A 23,608-nucleotide genomic window follows, 5' to 3' on the forward strand; every position below is an offset into this window, starting at 1 on the left:
TTTTAGGAGCACTGTTGTGTGCTAAAGCTAGCAGAAATGGGCCAGCCAGCCAGTGGCAGAGTTAAGCTCTTGTAGTAAAGAAGGAATTGTAATGAACAGCTGTCAACATAACCTCTCCTTTCTTTGGCAAACCAAGTACTGAAGACTAACCCATCAGCAAAAGTAAGATCACATTTTTCTCTTGCCTTTTTTCTTTTTTTAAAATGGTCGTAATTGAATTCAGGTATTATCTTTCTGCAGTTTTCTGTCATTCCTATCCTTAGTTTCCTTCATGAATAAGATGTAAAATATGTGTCCTTCAGCTAAAAGTTGTGTTATCAACCGTGGGTGACAGCAAGAAAATATAAAAAGATTTCTATGCATGGGATTATTCACTGCCAAAATCTCTATTCAGCTGAGAAAATGTGTGTAATCTTAGACTATATGGACATGCTGAAGAGTTTATACCAAAATATTTCTACCAGAATAAAAAATAACATAAAATAATTTCATTGTGAACTTAATTTTTATAACTCTGTCTTGAAATCAGAACAATACCTTAGGTGAAAGAATGTCTAATGTACTATTTCTTTTATTTCTGAACATCTGTCTGTAATTGAAATTCTGGGTAGTAAATGGTGCATTTCTAAATTTGCAGAAATAATTATGCTTTGTAGATGACAGTATGCTTATAGCCTGACCTCAAAAAAATTGTGAAGGAAGTGCATTAAATATTATGGGTCATGGTGAGAGCCTCAGTTGAAATACTTGTAAACACATTATTGAGATATTATACATTACAAGTTTGTTAACCCATTGTTTTTGGCTTGATGTGTTGAGGTAAGTTGTAGACATTTTTGTTTGTTTGGGTTTTTTTGTTTTGTTTTTTCTTTCTTGTTTGTTTGGGGTTTTTTTGGGGGTTTGTTTGTTTTGGGGCTTTTCTCTTTGTTTTAATTTTTATTTCAAATCTGAGTTCACTTGGTGAATGTGATTTTTGGATATGAGGTCAGTGGTACACGCTCCTTTAATCAAAAGGTTTGTGCTATGAGGAAGCTTAACTGGGGCACTGTTGTTTTCTTTATCTTCCTCCTGGACATGTTGCATGCTCATTTCAGCCCAGATTAAGTTTATTGTTCTGATACCACTGTTATGGTGGAAGTGGCTGATGAGGTGTGATGAGACCAATTTTTCTATGATTTCAAAACCTTTTTCTCATGAAAATATGAGCTGTGTTTTGTAATTGGTTCAATGTAGAAAGAGTAGTATTGATAGGTTTTTTACATCAAGAGTAAGTAAAATGGTTGTGCAGTCAGTGACCTCCAAATGTATTTTTGTTGCTTTTATAAGTAAACAGATGTGATGATTTAGCCAACAAATCCTCCCTTCCAAATGCTCGTATCCATATGGCTGGCTGTATTATTGCCATACAAAATAAACAACAGACACAATGCAAACTATTTTATATTGCCATTGCTGTTATTCAGAGAAGTCTTATTTTAGAACAGTCATGTGATTAATGTCATTTAAAAGTTACCATAGAGGCTGATATCCAGCCTCACAATCCAAAAGACCAAGGAAATAAAGCAGAAATCATTATCAGCTTGCTATCTAAATCTTGATGTTATTTTCAGAAACTCCTCCCTTTTAGGGCTTCTGCTTACAACCTTTATCGCTTCTCAGGGTGTTTACATGGTCTCTTTCCCTTCATTGTTCCACAAATTGCTCAGATCTATGCTGATCCACTCTGTAGGTGGGTGCATTGTTTTCTCTCAGGATTCATTTGCTCTATTTAAAAGCACATTTGGAGGATGGGGTCATAGAGAGCCCAGAAGGCTCCTTAAGGGGCTCCAGACTTGTTAAAACCCAGTGGAAGTGTCTTGACGCTGCTGGTACTCACAGGACTGCTTTACCTCCTGTGTAAATGAGTAAGCTGGCCCTGCTCCAGCTCCATCTGGGTGTGTCTTCCCATCCAACTTCCAGGCTGGAGCTGCCTTGGCACAGGAGGCATCCTGGAGGTGGGCTGGAGCTCGGGACACAGTCCTGGCCCACTGCTCAGAGGCGCTGGGGGCTCTGAGGGTCTTAATGGACAGTTTGTAGCCATTTGTTCCCACTCCACTTCTATTTCCACTCTCACTATCTTTTGACTACTCTTCAGGATGGAGTTAAAATTATCTTGCATTTCTTCTAACCCAAAAGCCCTCTTAGAAAGAGAGATGCATGTAGAGCTTTGGAAATGCAGATATTTTTCATGATCCTGTAGAGTTCTGGCAGTGCCATTATTTGCAGTCAAATGTTTGCATTTGTTTGGAAAATGTCTTCAAGTATGTTACAAAATTGCAAAGGGTAGAGTAGACTTTAATTAAAACCTGTTGTTTCAAAGACTGGATGAAAAATAAGGAAGACTATTCTCAAGCATGCCCAGATGAAGTTTTTCTAACTATATCTAAGATGGACTTCATTGACAGAGAAATACATTCAGTAATACAGCACAATTCATATGCAAATTAAAAGCATTGATCTGTTCTCCAGTAACCAAAAGGTGCTCCATGCTGAAGTTCATTGACTCCTGACAAATTTTGTAATTGCCTGTGACCCAAATTTAGAGTTCATGTTGCAATCATCTGGAGGACAGATACTTGTACAAAAAGCCTGTAGGAAGAAATCTCACAACCCATTGTAGCAAAATGGTAGCTAGCCATGGCCCTAGACACTGGGAACCCAGCAGAACTGATGCTTTGTGCCAGCATTAGAATACTGAATCTTTCTGTACCTTCAGGAAAATCCATCATTTAATAATAACTGTTCATAAAGTTGAAGAAAAACAAATGTTTTCTTTGAGCAAAGTAGCTCAGTTCATTGCTCTTTTCAGGGCCACAAATCACAGCTGTATTTGGCTGGATTTAATATTAATAAAGATTGCTTTAAGCCCCATCCAGCTGGCAGGCATCTGTGCCCTTTGCATGTTCTCCTCAGCACCCTCCTGACAGGCTATGCTACTTCTATTCTCTTATTTATTTCTATTCTTTCACAGGGAAAAATAGTATAATACTTAATCATTTAATTGGGATGCTTATTTTCTTAGCCTAAAGCAGTGAGTCTGCTCTTGGGTATGCTCCTGGAAAAAGAGAATGTCACACCATTTCTGTAACAGAAGCATCAGGTGAAGGGCATCTTGTTATCAAGTTATGCTGCATCAGTGGCTAAAATTTGTATCAAAAGAGGAATGTGTATGTGCACTGATTAGATTTTTGTGTGATTGGATTAAAATCACAAGGAGAGATTAGAGAAGAAATGGATTGCAGAGATATTATTAGCTGTTTGTTTTATAGTTAATTTGAGAATGCTTTTATTTTTCCTTCTGGCTTTCTACTCCAATTTAAGTTGTAATCCTAAATGAAGTCAGTTTAAAATATATTAAAAAATAAATAAATGCACAAAACCCTAACCACAAAAAGGCCGCCATAACACCAACTAAAAAAAGGCCTTTGTGTGGTGTTTGTCCTGAGCACAAAGAGTACAGCCAGCAGGTGGGCCCAGCTCAGCCCTTGGGAGAGCCCTGCTGGGCTGGGGCAGGGCTGCAGCCCCCTGTGAGCTGCCAGGAACCTGGGAATGAGCTGGGCGAGCTGCTTTGGTCCCACAGAAGGTGAGCGTCAGTGGAATTTGTTTTCATCTCCCTTTTTATTGCACAGTACCCAAGGACCCCAAATGGAAATTAGATTCCTCTGAAACACTAACCCAGCACACACAGAGCAAAGACAGCTCACAGCATGAGCTGAAATTGTACCCAACAGGTGACTAAAGGGGCAGCTGAGGAGTTAGGGGACTGCTCATTTCCTTCCCTGTGCTAGTGCAGCACAGAATAAACTGAAGTGTGTCCCCAGTGGTTGTGATGAATTACATCCAGCAGTTCTCTCTGAAACAGAGGAGCAAACACTTCCAATGGACCCTGGCTGATGCTTCTGGAATGTGTCAAGATTGAGAAGGCCAAAGCCAGCTAAAACCCACAGAAATATTCCTGCAAACAAGTGTTTTTCATGACAAAATGGTAAAATTTAATAGATCAAAAATGAGAGTAACTGCAGGATTTTCCATAAATTAATAAGATTTACCTGAGATTAATCCATTTCTCTTTTTGGTGGATTATACAGGGCATATCTCACCAGTAGATCCTCTGTGAGCTGAGGGCACTTTAGTTATTAAGTTGAGATCACATGTTGGAGCCATTAAGTGAATTGCTTTGAACAGCCTTCCCCTGAATGCCAGGGCAAATGCCGTATTTCATACCCTTAGCTAATTTCATGCTGTAATTTAATTTCAGAAACATACTTTTAATTGAATCTTTAAAGACAAAAGGAAACTGCTGAGTCCTTTAGTACTGCAAAAAGAGATTGTTTAAAAACGTAGCCCATCTAGAGAATAATTTTCTATAATTAAACACAAAGTTTGTTTTACTTCTCTGTATGCATCTATGGGGTAGCAAATTCCTGCTGTTTGCTGAATGCTCAGGGCTGAAAGAGAGGTATTGAGGAATGTGAAAAATTATTTATCTTATGCTCAGTTTTGTGACTCTGACATGAGACAATCCTGCAACCACCCACAATGGGCATGTCTGAATAAGTAAACCAAGAGAGGATAATTAAAAAATTAGCCTGCTAACACCAAAATCACGTTAGTGGGAGCCTGACTGGTGATCTCATTTTCCTAATTTTTGGTGATGAGATGAATTTGAGTGAGATACCAACAATTTTGTCATTAAAAAAATTCAGTAGCACAACAAAATCGGTTATTTTCATCTTAAGATGGCGTCCAATATTTTAGTGATTAGATTTTGATATTCATCTTCCATAGGCAGAGAGATTCAAGGTAGTTTCAGTACAAATTCATATAATCTGTTATGCAGTTTGCTTGTGTGAGAAGCATCTTGATTGGATCAGCAGTGATGTAGGTCTTCAATTTTTTGGACATCCGATTAAAAATAATAGCAATCAATGCTAAATGCTGCTCACTCTAATGGAGAGGAAATCCTGGAGCATCACTTTGTGCTTTAGTATTTTGATTCCTTTAAATCAGCAAGTAATTTGTGATGTATATTTTCCCTTTTATTGCTATTGGAGAAAAACCTATAGTACGTGCTAGAAGTGACCTGTGTAAGGGGTGCAGTAAAAAGCATAAAGTTAAAAAAGAGAAGGATCTGAAATTAACCCATGAAGCCCCAACAGAGTATCTTCTAATGAGGGGAAAGAACAAAGACAACTTCATGATCTTTCTGTGCTGAGAGAGCTCTGCATTTTCACATGCCCTGGGTTGGTACCAATTTCAGGTTGAATGGTGCAAGTAGCTCCAGATGCATTCCATTTCCAAGGTTAGGAATGGCAGCCCACATGATGCAGGTCTTCATTAGCCTGCTGTATTAGCAAGCTGCTTAATTTTGGTGGTAGATGTTAGGACTCTGATGATGAAATACGACCTCAGTGTCAGGAACACCTTTCACAGAAATGTCCTGCATTGAATGCCAGGTAATGTGGATTACCACATTAAGAAGTGCAATGAGTGAATTTAGGGTTGTTTTGACATGATTTTTATTTCACTGGAACAGCCATATCCCATTCTTTTCCCTGCCAATTGTAAGTGAATAAAGGGCTGAAGAAGAAATTCAGTATTCTTGGTACTTAAATGGAAAAATATTCTGAAATTCATGTACTGCAGTTTATGCCAAAATGCAGCTGCTATCGAAGATTGAACTGCTAGTGTTTGTTACATGGCTATTGTTCTGAGATTAAAAGGTTTCTCAGCTGTTTATCATAAATACCATTTCAGAGGTAATTTTAATTGTTTCAGCTTTACATCCAAACTGTTAGGCAAAGCAAAGCACAGCTTTTTTCCCCTATGAAATCATATTTGTGCATTGCTAACCCGAATTGCGCTGTCTCAGTGCTGAAGCGGATGGGGAGCCGCATATGTGCTTGCCATGGCAACCCCTGGCTCACATGACACACGCTGGTTCAGCCAAAGAGCCTCATGGCTTATTGAGCACAGACCCACACACACCAGTGCCCATGTGACTGCTCCTGCCCAGGCAGCTCCTTAAAGGGAGACTGGCTTTGAGCACCAGTCCTTCCACCAGCATCATCTTGCCTGCGTTCCTTCTCCTCTTAGATGCTATTTTGAGCATTTAAAAAAATGGATGAAAGTTGAAAAGGCTTTGCTCGTAGATTTTTTATTTTTTTTTTACTTCTGTCTGTCTTTCATTTGAAAAAAATCTATGTGTGAAGATAAAGTAGTGAGGTTTTTAATTATGATTTTTAAAATTGGATATTAAGGAGCTCTTTGCAGCTGAGTGAACTATACTGAATATATTGCTTTTCTGGAAACATTTTTTTGCTCTCACCTCCTAGATTCTACTAGATTGCAGAAGAGTAAAGGAGGACAGAGCAATAAAAAAATCAAAACTAGCCTTGGTCCATTCCATTATCAACAAAGCATTCCAAAAAGATCTTTGCTCCTTTACATATTTCCTTTTAGACTCGATGACAATGATGACAATGACAACGATCTCTGGCTCCCTACCCAGCAAAATACAGACTGACACAAGCTTTCCCTAACTTAGCTTGCTCAAAAGGAGTCTTGTGTGGCATTTGATTAGGAAATCTGGAGGGCTGCATCCTCACAGGAATGAGTGGTGGTGTGCAAGGAGAAGTTGAGAGGTGGGGCTGGAGTTAAACAAATGTTTGTCTGCACCTTAATGTGCACAAAGGGAGCAGCAGCAGTGCAGGGCTGCCCTGATTCCTTTGCTACAGGGCAGGTGCAGCATATGCTGCTGTCACTGTCAGCTCTGCTGCCCACTGGCACAGTTTGTACTTGGAAAGGAGCTCCTGAAAAACTGTTCTTTACTAGAACAATGGAAAGGAAACACTTTCCCCTTCGCTTTGCCTCTCCTCTGTCAGATGCCTGACTGAAGCAATGTGATTTTTCTTTCTCATCTAGTTGGAACCTGAGGTTTTTGTGTCAAGAACTTTGTGTGAGCCCAGCTATGCCACCAGGTGCCTGACTAAAATGGAGAACACTGAACAGCAACAAAACACTTTGAAATACTGCATTTGTCTTAATTAGGTATTGCCAAAATCCCTTGAAGTTATTCAGGCTCCTGTCTGCTATGGAGATGCAATTTATCAAGCATTATAGAGACACCAACTCCTAAGTCCATGTGCTGAAGTTAATTTGTGATTCATGGTGTTGCTTTTGAACTTGAGGAAAATCTATTTTCAATGTCCAGTTCCAGACTGTCAGATTTTCATCTTCATTTCCCAAGTAATCAGTCAAGGTGCAAATACTGATAATTAACACTGTTTTGTGAGAAACTGCTTGTTCCTTCTGTTTCAAAAGAGTTTATTATTTGGTTACCATTTTGGAGAAGATCTATGGTAAGGGAACAATAATCTGCTTTGGGAATTAATTTAGAGGGACACTTGTACCTAAATTGACCACTAAACAGAGAAGAAATATTATCTGTGTTATTAAGCACAAGTGACAAAGTGTGTATCTGTGCATCTCTGCCAGATATTGTACACAGATTCCAATATAAAATCAGCCTTTAAACAGGGGGACATATAAAGGGAATGTGTAATAAAAACTCTTTTGGCAGAACAAAGTATTCTAGGTTACTGTTTTTATTGTATTTTATGACAGTATTGATTTTTCAACATCTTTTCTTTGTTATTAATACCTGTTCTGATATATTATTAAGAGGGAAAGGAAACTTAGAGATTATGTCTTTCCAGGGAAAGCACTGAACAAAGGCCCTCTCCACTCCACTAAAATGTAGTGAAGATTTTGACAACTGCTCCCAGCAGTCTGCTGCTGCTGTGTTGTGCTGTATCTGCAGAAGGGTAGGAGTGGCAGCAATATTTCCCCTTTCATGAGCTGGCTTGTTAGAATTCCTTCATGCCTACAAGTGGGATTGCATTTTCAGAAAAGATTACCACAATCAATTCTTTTCCTGACAAGCTGGCCCAAACCTCTCTTCTCTTCTAAAATTTCAAATGTCATTAATTCAGTTAAGTAATGAACTTTGCTGTCTAAAGGTTTGTGTTTAAACCACAGGTTTCTGTATTGTTTGTTTGCAGTTATGACAGTGGAAAAGGCTATTTAGGCTCATGACAAAATATTTTGACTAGCCTCTTCCTACTTAGTCATTTGTTTTTCCACAGTATATATTTATTGTGAATTGTCTTCCCAAGAGATTACAAACAAGATGGTAGCTTTCACTAGCTGATCTTTGCTGCCATTAAACTGTATGCTGATCCACGAGATTCTGTATGAAGTGGGTTTGTTGGATTGGGCCTAAAATTTGTGGAAATAATGTCATTACCAGTACACATCAGAAAAAAAAGCCAAATAACTTCATTGCAAGACATTTAGGGTTGCTAAGAGACAGAATGCAATTATCTGCCAATTTGTTTACCATTCCCAAACACATGGAAGGGAAAGAGCTGTGGGCTGCCCTGAATTCTAAGCTATGCACAAAATAAGCTGAATGCATTTTCTTGTTAAATGCAGTTTTGAGGGCATTTGGAAGTGACACGAGAGCTTTGACCTCTGGTTTCTTCCTAAATGTCTAATATTGGTTATTTTCATTTCCCTCTCACTCTCCAAATCTACATTACTTGCATTTTAACTGATAATAATAATAAAAAAAAACCCAAAAAACACAAACAAACTAAACAAAAGAAACCTGAAAACCAAAAAAAACTAAAAAAAATGAAATTTATAGAAATATGCAGTTTTTCTAGTAAGAGAATTAACAACTCTGCTTGCTTGAAAATGATACCTTCTTTAAAAGTAGCAGTGTTCAGTGTTCCTGTCTTATGATACCATTATTAATGTATGCTGACATTAATGTAAGGTTGACCAGCATGTGTTATTGACTCTTTTTATGTCTCTTTTTCTAAAATGCTTTGTGTTGGTTTGCACTTTGAGATAAATACTGCAATTAGCTTTGGGTGAAAACACAGTTTTTGCCACAATGAAGTTTTCATTTCTTGGTATCACCATGGCTATTATGTAGGCAATACAAGATTTATGCCATCCTAAGCTATTAATTTTCTTGGTTTTAAAGGCATGCATCTAGTAAATTAAATATGGGCAATAAACAGAAAGAAGCAGAGGTTTCACCCCTGTTTTCAGAATGATAACTTCTTCCATTGCTCTTTCTTTAATGGAAATAAATATCCACTTTTAGCCAATGTGAAATCCTAGCTGTAAAATTGAAGAACTCCCCACAATATCAAATGAATAAACAGCTCTCACCAGCCTAATAGTGAGCTCAGCTCTGAGTCTGTGTTCAATCAGTATCTCTGATAATGTAGTTCTGAATTATGTCCCTAGAGGTGCATTACTGTTTTGTGGGATACTTCTCTGGGAAGGTTGGGACAGGTTGTCCTGGAGTGTGGTCTTTGGCCTCTGCACCTCGCTCCAGCAAGGGCTGTGAATCTTTCTGTTTGCTGAAATTCACTGGGATGTGTGAATGCAGATGTTTTTACCAAGCTTTAGCAAAGCCAAGCTGCAGGTCACTTTCCCAGAAAAATTGTTCCAGAACAACTTTGTCTGGCAAGCCCTTCTTTGTAGAGGCTGGTAGCCTCTTCCTTCTGAGCCAGCTCTTTGGGGAAGCACAGGAGTTTTAGGGAGACAGCATCAGCCCCTCAGGGTCACTTTGGCTCACTCTCTGATCCTTGTGGCTGCAAAAGTAGTCTTGATTTAATTCTGATGAAATCCATCTTTTAAAGTCTGCACCAGCAGGGCAGCAGGCACTCTGGCCTGGGGCACAGGGCTTGCTTTCAATGTCCAGTGGTGCCAATTCAACAGCAGAAGCTGGTATTGAGTAACTAAAGGACACCTTCTGAGTGCTCTAGAAGGCTTTCTCAGGCCATGGAAGCTCAGCAGGGGCTTTCTGGTGGTTGCTTCTTCTCTCCATGGGGTGCCAGTGACCTGCAGCTGGCCCCCAGGTGTAACCCCAAGGGACTGCCTAAAGAGAAGGGGATGAGTGGCTGCCAGTGAAGTCTGAGCCTGGGTGATCCACTGTGACCTCACTGGCACCCCCAAGTGCCATGTCTTGCTGCAGAAGCCCTTCATGCAAGGAGATGCCGTGTCATGAAGGGGTTTGCTGCAAACTTTCTGGTTGTTTTGGTTTATTTTTTGTGACAACCATTGTTCTACTTCAGACTAAGCATATAGTCAGGAAAAATAGGGTAAGATAAATGATATTCCTTTATACATTTAAATTTCTGGATGCCCAGTTGTTGAAATGGAAAAGAACTGAATCAGTAAATTTTTCCCCTGTTTTTGTACAGAATCTCATAACTTTTTTCTATTTTTTTTTTAATCTTTAATTTTTCAGAATTACTTTGGGATATTCTTTGAGAGCAAGTGAAATGCAATGACAGAAAAATAGAAAGGGAGGTTGGTTATTTCTAATCTTTTTTTGTCCATTTCATGTAAATAAGGGGATGAAAAAAGTTTTTCAGTCTTTAATGGAAAGGCCATCAGAACTGTATATTAATTTCACACCTTCCTTCATAAAGTGCCTTGTAAATGACTGAGATGCACAATCTAAAGATGTTGTTCTCACCAGGTGATGCTGTTTAGTGATTTTAGTTGATACCTACTTGCAAAAGAGATCTTAAGATTTGTTTTAATGAAATATATGGCTGTTTGTATTTTTATTAATTAAAGAAATGTAAAAAATTGTTCAGAGCATATTAACAGTTACTTTACACAAATATTTATGCTAGCTACAGCAGTCCAATTCCTGAGGTAAAGCATAGCAAATATTGTTTTTTTCTAGCATATCTCCTGCTGTACAGTCTCACAAAACCTCCAGCTGTAAGGTCAGTTCCATGATTAAATGGAATATAGTTCAGCCTCTGTGTGAAAATAAACAATACTTTGCCATTATTTTTTGAATCATTTTTTAGGAAGTCTTTTATTATTCCATATGTTGGTTTATACCATGATCTCTTGCATTAAGACAGAATAAAATGTTTCTGCTTTCGGTGGAAAGATCCGTCAGTATGCCTGCTGGCCTTTAGTATGCTTGACACATTTGTTGTGCTTTTTTGGTACTTGATTGTGTCTGTTTGATTTCACAAAGTTGTAGTAACCTGCCTGGAGGGTTTCTATGGTGTGAGGTCAAATTCCACGTGAGTAGCAGAGGTGTTCACCTGAGCTCAAGCCTGAATGCTCTCTGTCCCTGTCAGTCATTGTTCTGGACACGTTTTATGGGGCAGAGCAACCAACAGTAGCTCAGTACTTGGGTTTACTGCTTTTGCAGGGGCTGGTGTGCATGTAAATAATGCTGTGGGGGCTCCTGCTCCCTGAGCCAGACAGGAGGGAGGCAAGGGACTGCAGTGATCCAGGGGAACAGTGATCCAGGAGGTGGCCTGGGTGGAAAGCTCTACAGCTGGGGTCCTCTGGCAGCTGCAAATCCCATCACAGCATGAACCCAGGGCACAAGAGCTGCTTTCCTCAGTGTCATAGCCAAGCTTTGTCCTGTGCTCCAGAAGAGAGCTGCTGCCACCTGGCATGGGCCTGCAGCTCCTGAGGAAAGGCATTTGTACAAATGAAAATACAGCTACAGGAGCTTTCTTTCAATCCTTATTAACTCTGTTTAGAACAAGCATTGCACATGAGTTCAAGTGTCTGTTGGAGGCTACTAGGTTTCATTTAAACTAAGTGAATATACTTGGTGCAAGAATCAGAGGGTTTTTTTGGTGGTTGGAACACAGCTGTGAGTGCTTACAGTAGTGTTTGTCTACTGGTTGTGCAATGATCTTTACTAAATAAAGTAACATATAAAATATGATGTCTCTCAGCATGTTAGCCTTTGAAACATTGAAGCTGCCATGTAAAAGGAAAGGAAATTCAGATCTGCTTTTATTAATAAAGAACTTGTTAATTAAGAACTATATTAGCATCTGGAAACCATTTGCTTTTCCTCCTAATGAAGGAGGGCGAAATATCAGGACAAATTTGTGAAAACTGGAATATTTTTTTTCTTTCTGTCTTAGTTTCTTTGTTCAAAAAATTACCTCCCCTAGAAAGTTCTGGCAGTCTATTTCCTGCTTTCTTGTAACACCTAAAGAGTGTATTAGGCCCATGTGTATTCTAGTAGAAATACTGCATAATGTTGCTTTTTCCATTTCTAATCTGAACAGTCCAGCAAGAGCATGCTGAGATTTAGAAGCTGCCTGCTTTGAAATCTGCAGGTAGAGATCCCCACAATTTTCCCTGTTTACTGAACAGAGCTCAAGAACGGTGGTCTGAAGAAGATGAGGTCAAAGCAAGGCAAAGCAACACATAAGATAAATCATGCAAAAGTAAAAATATTCTAAGTGTTTTGAATTCTCCTGGTCTAATACCTGCAAATGCAGCATATAATAACTCAACATCTATTGTCTTTGTGTTGTTTTGCTCTACAGATCATTAAGTTATAACTATTATGCCATGAGAAATTTTTTTCTCAGCTTCACAGTTATGTTTGTCTCCTAAAAAATTGTGAGGAATTGAAAAAGCATTTGATAGACTTTTCAAATTCTGTTTTGTAGGAAATTCTGCATTTTTTGAATTTTACTTTCCAACTAAAACCAAAATCAGGGTTGTTTGGTTTTGTTTGGTTTTGTTTGTTTGTTTTTTCCTGTAAACAAATTTAAAAGGCAAAGTCCAATTTTTTTCTTTCAATATGTAATTTTAAAATACTGAAGTTAAAAGTCATTTCATATTGAAACATCTGCATGTTAAAAACTTCAAATGTGACCGCTGAATATGGATTCAGTGGATATGCTCACTTTTAAGTTGTTTCTTGACCTAAAACACTATCAAAAGTGACACAGGCTGCAGATGGCCTGGCTTTCAGCAAAATCTTTCATCATCTTCTCACATAAGGTGAGATTCCAGATTAAATATGGTAAAATGTAGGAGTGGGATGAAAAAAACCCAACAAACCAAAACCCAACCAAACCAACCAACCCACTGGAAACATTCAGCCTGCTTGTTTAAAACACTCCCCTGTGTCTGTGGTCCCTGTAGGGCTGTAACCTCCAGACCCTTTGGATGTGTGTTCTCTCTGGTGGGTTTGCTGTGGTTTCTGTGCTGGTGACATGACAATGTGCCTGTGTGGGCTTTCAGTGCACAGGGAGCAGTCTCAGGGCACTAAAAAGGGGCCTGAGTGAGGAGACACCTCACAGACTGAGATCATCTGAAGGCCAAAGTAGTTGATTCATGTTTATTTCAATGTGCTTTATGTACCAGCAGTGATTTAAGGTGCCACTTGTTCCATAGCGCTTGTCAGCCTGCTGGAAGAAACTCTCCATGACCAGAGGCAGTGAAGCAGAAGCAGGAGAACAGAGAGAGGCAGCAGAGGAATTGGAATTCTCAGGTTTTTTCTGCCAAAGCAAAAGGAACAGGGTGGTCAGTTGTATTTGTGTGTTCTTGGCAATTTGCAGTCCTACAATTCACCCTTTCCATTTCTTGTTTTGGGAACTAGAAGCCATTTCTCCTGTACCCTCTGTACCATATGGAAACCTTCTGTCAATTCTCAGGAAAAAAAAAAAAAGATGTAAGATCTCTAAGAAGATCTAAGATTAATCTTTCTTTAGCAAGTTATAGTGCTAGGCTGTGCATTGAAGAAGGCCTTTTAATTTCATTGAAAGAGCAAATTGAACTTTTAAAATGTTTAATTTTTGGTTCTTTGCCTGAGTTCCAGACCTAAGTCCAGGACTGTTAATGTTACTGTTACTGTTTGCATACCTGACTATATATTTTTCCCATTTTTCAGTCATTTAGATCAAGGCAGGAGAGCAGCTGTACACATGAAGAAAATTTAGGTGCTTGTTTGCTAAAGCAGCTCCTCCTAGACAGACAGGTTTTGGGCAATCCCAGTGCTTCAGGAGACTTGCAGCCTGCAAAGGGCAGATGAACTGATTGTTGTGTTGGAAGTTTCATGTGTGTATTGAGCATTGCAGTTCTGGTGAGTGCAGGGTTTCACAGCACAAAACAGTCACCTTTTGGTTCATCAAGCCTGGGGATCTTTTGGCTTTGCAAACCACAGCTGTGCCTATGAGCAGATGGGGCTCAGACTCAGCCATTTTCAGATTAAATCCTGCACTATGTCCCAATGTAAATGTCTCTACCAGTATGACCCAGGTGTTAAAGTTGTAGCAGAAGGTGCCTGGATGAGCAGGATTGCCTGAATATTTACTGTATGGCTGTAAGTAACTTAGAAAATGCAAGGGGATGCAGTATCCATATGGTGCTGACCTGCTAAAGCTTTTGGTTTAAAAGTCTGCAGTAGCCTTAAGACAGCTGAGGTGAGTGGAACTTGTTTAAAAGGGTGAACATGAAATGACAGCTTGAGAAAGAAATACATTGCCTGCTATTTTTCCCTCCTTCTCTGTGAAGTCAAAGCATTGATCTATTTTTAGTTTGAACTAAAACAAATTTCAGGTTGTTTAATCAAAATTGATTCTTTGCCTCCTCAGTGGCATCTTCAATTCACAAGGATTTTCAGTTTCTTCATTGTGTTTATATGACCATAAGATACAAAGGTATCTAATCTTTCTGGTTTACTACTGTGCTTTTTAAAGCTTGGGATATTTATTAGAACCAGTCAAAGACCAGCAGATGTAATTTGATGAATAATTTGTTTGACAAGCAGTGGCAAAGTTCCTCAGATGATTCATACTCTCTGATTGCCTCACCTAAAGCTTTGTAGTTGCTTTGCTTTCACTGCTGTGTCCTCATTTGTCTCTTTGCAATACTTTCTGCTGAAAGAGATGCAAATAACTTTTCCCAGTCCTTTTCATCTTTCTCTTTGTGTGTGCATAGGAAACAGTGGAACATCCCAATCTGAGCATTTTGAGCCTGTGGTGGATAAGGCTTTCACAGGATGCACTCAGAGCTCGCTCTGAGCCGACTCACCTGAACACAGAAGGGGAAGAGGAGATGCAGTTGTGCATTTTCTAGAACAAATGTCTCTCATAATCTGGTGAAGCATCCAGGAGCAAATTTAGCCTAATCCTAAAATTAGCCAGTTTTCTCCCACTGTAGTTTTAGAATATCTCATTGCATACATGATTAAATACTTCATTTTCAGCCCAAAGGAAGTAATTTTGGGAGTAGAGTTCTCAGTCTCTGATTTTTAAAAAAATTTATTTTATTTTTATTTATCAAGTGCCTCAAAGCATCAGAAGGAGAGAGGTCTTCTCAACAAGGCACAGTCTGTGACTATTTTTCATAAGATGGGATTTCCATTTCTTGTAACAGCTGTGTTGCTATTCCTTTAAGGCCTTCATGCCTATTCATGGAGGAAACTGTTAAGACAGTTTAGTCTTTATCCTCTTCCTTGGAGACTGATGCTTTTGATTTGTTTTTTGTTGATTTTTAATGGGAATGTGTGATGAGTCTGTGGTCAAGTGGCACTATATCCACACTGGAAAAAAAGCCTGTGTGGTCAAAAATCCTCTGAATTTTGTAATTGTAATGAAGGCTTGTATGTCAGTTCTAATTGCTTCGAGTGAACCATTTCCTGGCCAAGCTGAATAACACATCCTGTTGCAATAACCACATCTCAGCCATGGTAGAATACCTGTTGAATTGGGATAGCACTTATAAAGAAAAAGAGAATGAAGCACCCACACTGCAGAAGATGGTAAATTTTCCATTTTGATTTTATTGTATTTGTCCAGATTAGAAACTAGAAATAGATCCAACTGGATCTAGGAATAAATATCAGTAATAAATATCAGTAAATATTTAATCAGTATATTCTCCCACTTTTCCCAAGCTCACAATTTGTCCTGAAGCAGTGAAGGCTAACATAAATCCAGCTCATCTTCCTTTATTTACCAGAGTAACATTTGGGATGAACTTATTCCTGAGTAGAATTTGCAATAAACCACTGGGAAAATGCTATTTTTTTCATCTCTGCATGGTTTGTTTGTGAGTAGCCTGTTGCATTTTGACATTATTAGGGTAAGAATGCTGATGTAGGGTGTCCTGATTAGCATTATTTATTTGTACCCGAGTAAATACAGCGGTTGCTGCTTGCCATGAGCCATCGGGCTGCTGGAGCAGAACAAAAGGTGACGAGGGGCCCAGGTGTGCGGGCAGTGCTGCAGCAATCCTCCCTTGCAGCAGCAGCTAGAGGGACATGAATTCCCTCCGGAGCTGTGTCCTCGGCAGGTGCAGGCGGCAGCTGCTGCTCTTTGTCGCTGTCCTCGGAAGGTGCGACGGGGCTCGGAGAGCTCACCTGGAAATAAAGCACCGTGCTTTCGGAGGGGATGTGCCCCCATTGGCGCTCAGCCGGGTTTCATCTGGCTCTGGGATGCTGTGTTAAAAGGAGGGCAGGGAGAGGAGTGCCCTGTGCATGCTGCGGCAGGGCCGGAGATGAGCGGTGCCTGCGATGGGGAGGGATGCGCTGATAACGCCTCCATGTGCCTCTGGCAGCGGGGAGCAACTGGGTCAAGAGCAGCAGCTTGCTCTTCTGTTTGTGAGCACGATGGAGATCTGGCTGCTTGCTGCCGGATTTTTGCAAGCTTCTGTAAACTTTGGGTGCCATCTAAGAGAGCAGGCTGGCTAGACTTCAGGTCCAACCCAGCGGGGCAATTTCTGTCTACCAATGCCACCTCCCATGTGGAAGATTTCTACATATACTGATAAACTACTTTCAGAGTCCTTGGTTATACAGGCTATAGAGCAACATCTTCAAGAAAAAGGCTATGTTATAAATTGTCAAATTTGAATTAATTTCCCAAGCATTTTAAAACACTTCAAAATTAAATATTTTAAATTTCTTGTCATGTTCATTCACTTACTGGGGTGTTTTAGTTATTCTCTCTCTCCCAGACAACTCAAAAATAATGACTCCTTTTAAAGGCACTGTGATTGGCAGGACTATTCCTAAAGTATTATGTGGTAGGTAATTTCCACACATACTCTCTTTTCAGACTTGGGATTGATAGGATAGGTGCCAAGCTGTCACATTATAGCCTTTGGTAATTAAAATATAGGATGGCATTAGTATTGGTTCTGGATAATTACTTGTTTTTTGAGCAAAGCTTTGACAGACAATATTATGGAAGGTCTCCAGAAATTTGATTTAAAAAGCTCCTCTCATGCCACAGAAAACAAAGATTACATTTTGCAGGTAGGGCTATATTTGGAGACCAGTTGGTACCATTTAATGTAGGAGATGGTTGAATGATTTGTGGAAAATAAGGTTATCTGACAAATTCAGCCCGTATTTCAGTTAATAAATAATTCATAAGCTAGTCATGACTTCCACAATGCATTCATTATTCATAAGGGCTCGCTGAATAATTTGTGCAAACAAATTTCAGCCTATAGAGTACCCGTGAGTTGTTTTGTGCTTGTTGTTCTTTGTGTGTGAGCGTGGTGTCTGGTTTTATTTTCATACTATACAAAACTTTTAAGTTGGAGGGTAGTAGATAACATTGAATATTTCCCAAAGCAAATGGAATCCTTTCCTGTGTGAGACAAAAAATATTTATGTCATGCTTTGCCAGTGCTGATTTTAGCAAAAAAAGCTTTGTTGGGGCTGGAGTTGTTTACATCTTCAAGCAGAAGGCCACATAGATGTGGTTCAATTGGGCTCAAAATTTTAAGTCCAAACACCAAGTGTTTCCCGGATCTGCATGGATTTTCTCAGGAAATGTTTTTATGCCTAACTGGATGCCTTTTTTTTTTCTCCTGTTTGTTTGTTTGTTTGTTTGTGGCTTTGAGGGTTTTTTATTTTTGTTTTCCCCTGCAACAGAATTTTTGCATGTTCTTCTTTGCTGCATTCCTTTTCGTGAATTTTTTTGTGAAAATTCATCTGATTTCCAGGAGGAAATATTGAGGAAGGCAGAAAGGATGAGGAGTAGGAGATGGTAACAGGAATATAAACAACAGTAAAAAAAGATTTCCTGGAAATTATATATGTTTCAGAAGTCTTCAATAAGAGGGCTTGAGCTGATGTGAATAAATTCTCAGTTCCTCAGAAGCCAGACAAGAGCTTAAACATGAGTATCCTGTTGTCCAGAGGAAGAAGGCTGGAGAGACTTGTTTGAACTCCCCTGCCATAAGCAGCACTTTAGAGGACAAAAAGTTACCCAAGTAGGGCTTTGGAGAGAAGGATTTTTTTTTTTTCTCTCTGCTGTTAGAAAATGAAACCTGAAGAAAGTCACTAAACCTGTTTTCCTTTGCTTCTCCCCTGCTTATCTTCAGACTATGCACCCCTTGCAGAAGAGCCCATGTCTCATTGTGGTTGTGCCCAATGAGGGATGCTGGAGGCAGCAGCACTGGAGTGTTCTGCCCACAGACACTTCCCTCAGCCTCAGTGGGAGCAGAGGGGTGTATCCTCTGCACCACCTGAGTAAGGCTGCGGGGTTTTGTTGTTCATCATTTTAAGCTGAAAGCTGCTGGATCAGAGGTCATTGATCATTTTAGGAGTCTCAGACTGCTTTCTTCCTTTATATCTTGTCACACTTTTTTTAATAATGGAAAAATCACTAAATATAAAAGGGAGATAGCATTCCTTAATTGCAGATTCTGAGACAGACTAAAGTGCAGAAGCCATATCATTCCATTACCTGTAGGGAAACAATAGAAATCAAGTTTTCACTTTTCATTAGAGAGAGAAGATGAGTTTAAAAAGAGTTAATAAGGCACTCCTTAAGCAGCTGTGAGATGTGAATTTTGAGGCAACAGACCATTTTGTCAGTACCTTGGGTTAACAGCTTGTTGACCCTAGTGTGATTCAAAGTTTGAGCTGGTTTATTTGGAGGGGCAGTAGAATATGGTTTAAAATTGCTACTTACATCTACATGTTTAATGTCCCAGATTTTTGGTTATTGTAAAGATCAGATGTCTTTTGCACGAGACATCTGGAGTGATAAGCCAACTCCACTTTTTGTGTATACACATAGGTACACGTGGTGGAGTCCCAGAATTACTAATGTGCATCTTGATGAGAAAAACTCTCACACACATCCTAATTATTCCTGTTTGGAAAGCAATAAATAATAATGTCTGATATTTGTACAACTGAACCATACAGAAGGTCTGAGGAAGATTAAACCAACCTCATGCTCCACACTCAAGTGGCATTTCTGAAAGCTGGGTATTGAATGCAGCTCCTGAGAACATATGAGGCACTGACCTTGAACTTGTATTTGGGTGCTAGAATTTAGAGGATTCCTGTGAGATGTGTGATGTTCAAGCTGCATTCCTCAGGCAGTGTCTGTTTCTGTGTGGGTTTGTGATTTTGGGAGGAGAGTCTGGACCATTTGTTCAGGGGGTCTGGATGCCTCTGACCTGCTAGGATGAAAGCCGGAGACTCAGCTATCAAGTAAAGCTGTAATTTTGGGATGAGAATCCCTATTTGGTATCAGACACAAGATGGTGACCTCTTACTATCATTGCATCAGACAGCAATTGTTGTAGTACAAACAGTTCCTTCCTGTACACCCACTGGTTCTTCACTGGGAAGGAGAGTAGAAATGAGTGTCCTCGTTGCCATCATTGGATGTTGGCCCAGTTTCTAAATTAAAAGCATATTCCATATGTGAGTTTAGGCACTGAACCTTGGTGTTTGGCCTACAGTCATAACTCCCTGGATCCAGATAGCTCTTAAAAATTTGGAAAAATTTAACTGAAGCTCTAATTCTGGATTCAATTTTCACTGCCTGTTACATGTTTTCATAAGCTTTGCCTGTCTCTGAGCCACAGAAATAAAGCTGTGTTTTCCAAATAGGAGGTAACCAGTTGTTCTGCTGGAATGGAATGAGATAGTTCCAAGAGTAAACCTTCCAAGGAAGGAACAGAGCACACTTGAATGTTACAGAGAAGAAATTTTTGTTTTCTCCAAATTAAAGGGTTGTTTTTAACTCAAACTGTAACATAAGCCCAACTTAAGGGCTTTTAAGCAATGAAAGAAGGGGAGGTAAAACTACTTAAGCCAGTTTTTCTGTCAAAACTAGGTGTTCCCAAAAGCTGCACCCCCACTGCAAAACTGTATAGACCACCATGAATAGGGTACCCTCTTTTGTAGTACTCATTCTGTCTGAAAGAAAAAAACAAATGTCTGTATTAAAGGGCTCGTCTTTGACAAGCCCTCAGTTCACCTTCAATACCTTAATATGTAGCAATAATAATGATAACAGTTGAAGAGATGCCATTATGCCATATGTCCTTTTACTGGTCTCTAGGGAGTATTTGCAAGTACACAGAGATAAGTGGAAGTTATTGCTATGATAATCAAACCATGTGTGTCATATGGCATATGGAAATTTTATATTATTTAATAAAAAAGCTTATTTTAAATTAAGAAACACTTCATTTTAAAACATATATAGGCTTACATGTATATTTTACATCTGGTATGTAAGATTAAATAAATATATGTGCCATGGAGAGGGCCAAAATTCTGTAAGCAATAGCGGAAGATTATGTGATCAGATCTGGAGCCCTCTAAAAGGATACCAGTTTATGTCTTCTCATACACTATGCTTAAATTATCATACTTCCCTTCTCCCTCTGCTTTAATGGGTATTAATCAAATGTATAATTTAATTCGCAACACTTTCATTGCTTAGGTTATCAGTCTATATTTTTTACTAAATTCTGCCATCCTTATGTCTAAAAAGGTATGAGTTTTTGAACAGAGAAAACACAGCTGGGACACTTCTGATCCCTCAGTAAATAACAGAGAATGGAATGAATTTCATTTCTCCTTTGTGTTCTTTGTACAGATTTTCTCTTTGCTAAAGATTTGTTTTAAAGTTTATAGTCTACCTACTAAGAATACACATTTAGAAAGGATTTTAGTGGAAGGAAAAGCTCTGTCACTGCACCCTGCCTTCCCTGTTCAATAAATTATTAATCTAAAATCTATCCCTTTTTATTTTGCCAGGTTTGATTGGTTCAAGGCATTTACAGAATTTTCCCTCTTGATAACTCCTAACATTTTGTTAGCCAAAAATAGAATCTTTCTGCAGGCAGCAGGAAGGTAACCTTACCTACTCCTGACCAGAATATCCTCCTTGAAACAAGAAATCCCTCATGAAAGAACTTCAAACCTAATCTTGGACAGGGATGAGAAATCACTTTGTGACTAAAATCTAGATTTTAATTGTGCATAAATTGAATAAAGTAGGAATTGGTTAATCGACACTGACACAAAGAACTGAAGAAAACAACCCATGGCTTCCTCCTCCTGCATCCAGTTGATGGAAAGGATCTCACCCACACAAATAGAAACAGAATCAAGCCCCAAACAGCTCCACTATTTTAGCACCTGTTTGTTTGGGTTTTGTGATCTTCCTTTCTTTCTTTTCTCTCCTCCTGACAACCTACCTGTCAGGAAAACTAACCTGCTATTTAATCTAATGATGTGTTTACATTTATTAATCAATTTGAATATATATTTTCCTTAGTGTGACATTCTTCCCCCTTGTCTCCTCCCCCACATCTAAGCTGGCATCATTCAAAGTGATAAGTATCTTCCTTCCTTTTTCACTTGAGAAAGTGGCACAGAAGTTAAAGCACTTCAAAGAGATTGTTATCTCTCCATAGCTATTGTATAATTAAACATCAGCCTCTCCATACCTATGTACATTCTCCTTGATCTCTAAGTAGGAAAACAAAAGGAAGAGGCGTCTCCTGTGTTTGCCTCCTCTAACAAATGAACATTAGCTTTTCACATTTCTGCTGTAAACTGGCTTACTTTGTCAGAAAGAAGCTGAACTAGGGCAAAAATATTTCCATGCTGCTACAGAAAGCTACTAGTATAATCTCTCTACCAATTGATTAAATTTGTGAGCATGTGTGATTAATTATAGCTTGGTTAAATGTGACCTTTTAAATGTAGGACAAGATGTGTGCAGTGACTTGCAAGATTTAAAGTGGAGTTTTAAGCTGTGGACAAGGGGATGCTTTGCTTGTCTGTTTTGCTCAGCATGTCTCAAATAGGTTTTAGCTGTAGCAAATTAGGTAGAGCTAGATGAAATGAAAGCCACCTCCGGCTGAATTATCCAACTTAAAACAGCTTTAGCGTACTATTTTTAGATTTAAATATTCCTGTTTCATGGTGGGAGATGCCAAAGTTAATCTGCTTATGAAGATTCAGATTTCTGAAGTTTCCACATGGGGTCTGTTCAAGAAAATAAATTTTCTGTTTTAGTGTTTTAAAGAAATTTAACTTTGGATTTTTAATTTAGCTAGAGGAGGAAAATTGCTATCCAGGACCACAGTTTGGTACGGTAGGTTAATTCTTACCGAGCCAAATTTTCAAGCATGTAAACTCAGATTGTGCCACCAGCTTTGATGAAGTGACAGGATTTCTGCCATCAGACAAGAAATTTTCTTCCCTGAAATCAGTCAGTGCAAGTGGTAGGTGAGGGGAAAGGATGACATGGCACCTAGGCACTCCTTATTTTCAGCTATTTCTGCAAGAAGTAAAGAAAGCCTGATCAAAGGAGTTCCAAAATATCTCTCCTATTACTTGAAATGACAGTAGACTGACTGTATAGAACTGTAACAGGCAGCTCACAGGAGACAGGTGACAACATTTTGTTTGGTTTCAGACTCACTGCAGTAGGGTCTAATGAACGCATCTGCTAAAAGTTCTTAATGTTTGAGCTCTAATTCATTGTTATATATAACATAACGATAACTATTAGTGCTGCTGATCTACAGCAGAGGGCTGAATGTGCAAATAGCTTTTCCCCTAGTCTGGAGCTAAATGTTGCTGGCCTGGCTGCAATCCCAGCTGGCTGGTTAAAGAAATGTGTCAAGGGATCACAGGAATATAGACATCAGTGGTGCATTTGGAATTAAAGCTTGCTCTGAGCTCTTGGTTCTTTTATTCTCCTTAAAGATTTCCAGCACAGTGCAGTGTGGATAACTCTTTTTAGCACGAAGAACCTGTCCAAGCAAGTGTCTGAAGTATGATTTCAAATGAGTTTTCTCTAAGGAAAATATTTGTCCTTAAATTTTTTCAGCTCTAATTAAGCCTGCATACCTACATTTCATGTCTGTGTGAGCTGTAATTGCTAACATTTGCACAGAGGAGCAAATGAGGAGCTGCCATAGCTGCTTTGTAAAATGCAAGCAAGCAGAATCCAGCAGCCAGGCCCAGTCAGTTTTAATGACTGACTGACTGGGTCTTGCAAAAAAAAGGATGGAGCTCTGCAGCTTTTGGAGCCTGCTCAAAATAAATGTGCCTTCACTTCATAACTGGGGATTGCAAGCTCTTCTTCCCTTCAGGGATTAAGCTGCTTTGTGCAGCACTGCCAGGGGAAGCCTGGGGAAGGGCTGTGCTTGGGGAGGAACTGCAGCCACAGGGCTGAGATGCCCTCACTTCTCTCCCTGTCCATGATGGAGTTACCAAAACACAAGGCTGGGCTAGCAGCTTAGGGTAACAGCTACAGAAACAAGTAGGGGTGGGAGGAGAAGTAGCTGGCTGGATAAAGCAGAACCTGGCTCCTGTCCTGCTGTGCCCCAGTCCTGCCTGTCCTGCTGGTGCAGCAGGTAGGTGTGGGTGTGGTGGAGTTGTCTTATCCCCACTTTCCCTCTTCCC

General features: G+C 39.4%; 1 protein-coding gene across 2 annotated transcripts in view; it reads left to right on the forward strand.

Annotated features, from left to right (window-relative positions):
* The window catches only part of NYAP2 (neuronal tyrosine-phosphorylated phosphoinositide-3-kinase adaptor 2), a 132,698-nt gene that overhangs the window by 13,261 nt on the left and 95,829 nt on the right, over window positions 1-23,608 (forward strand). The gene's annotated exons all lie outside the window — the stretch shown is intronic.

This window comes from Cyanistes caeruleus, chromosome 10 (assembly GCF_971803275.1).
Source record: "Cyanistes caeruleus chromosome 10, bCyaCae1.hap1.1, whole genome shotgun sequence".
In the NCBI taxonomy this organism is placed as follows: Eukaryota; Metazoa; Chordata; class Aves; order Passeriformes; family Paridae; genus Cyanistes; species Cyanistes caeruleus.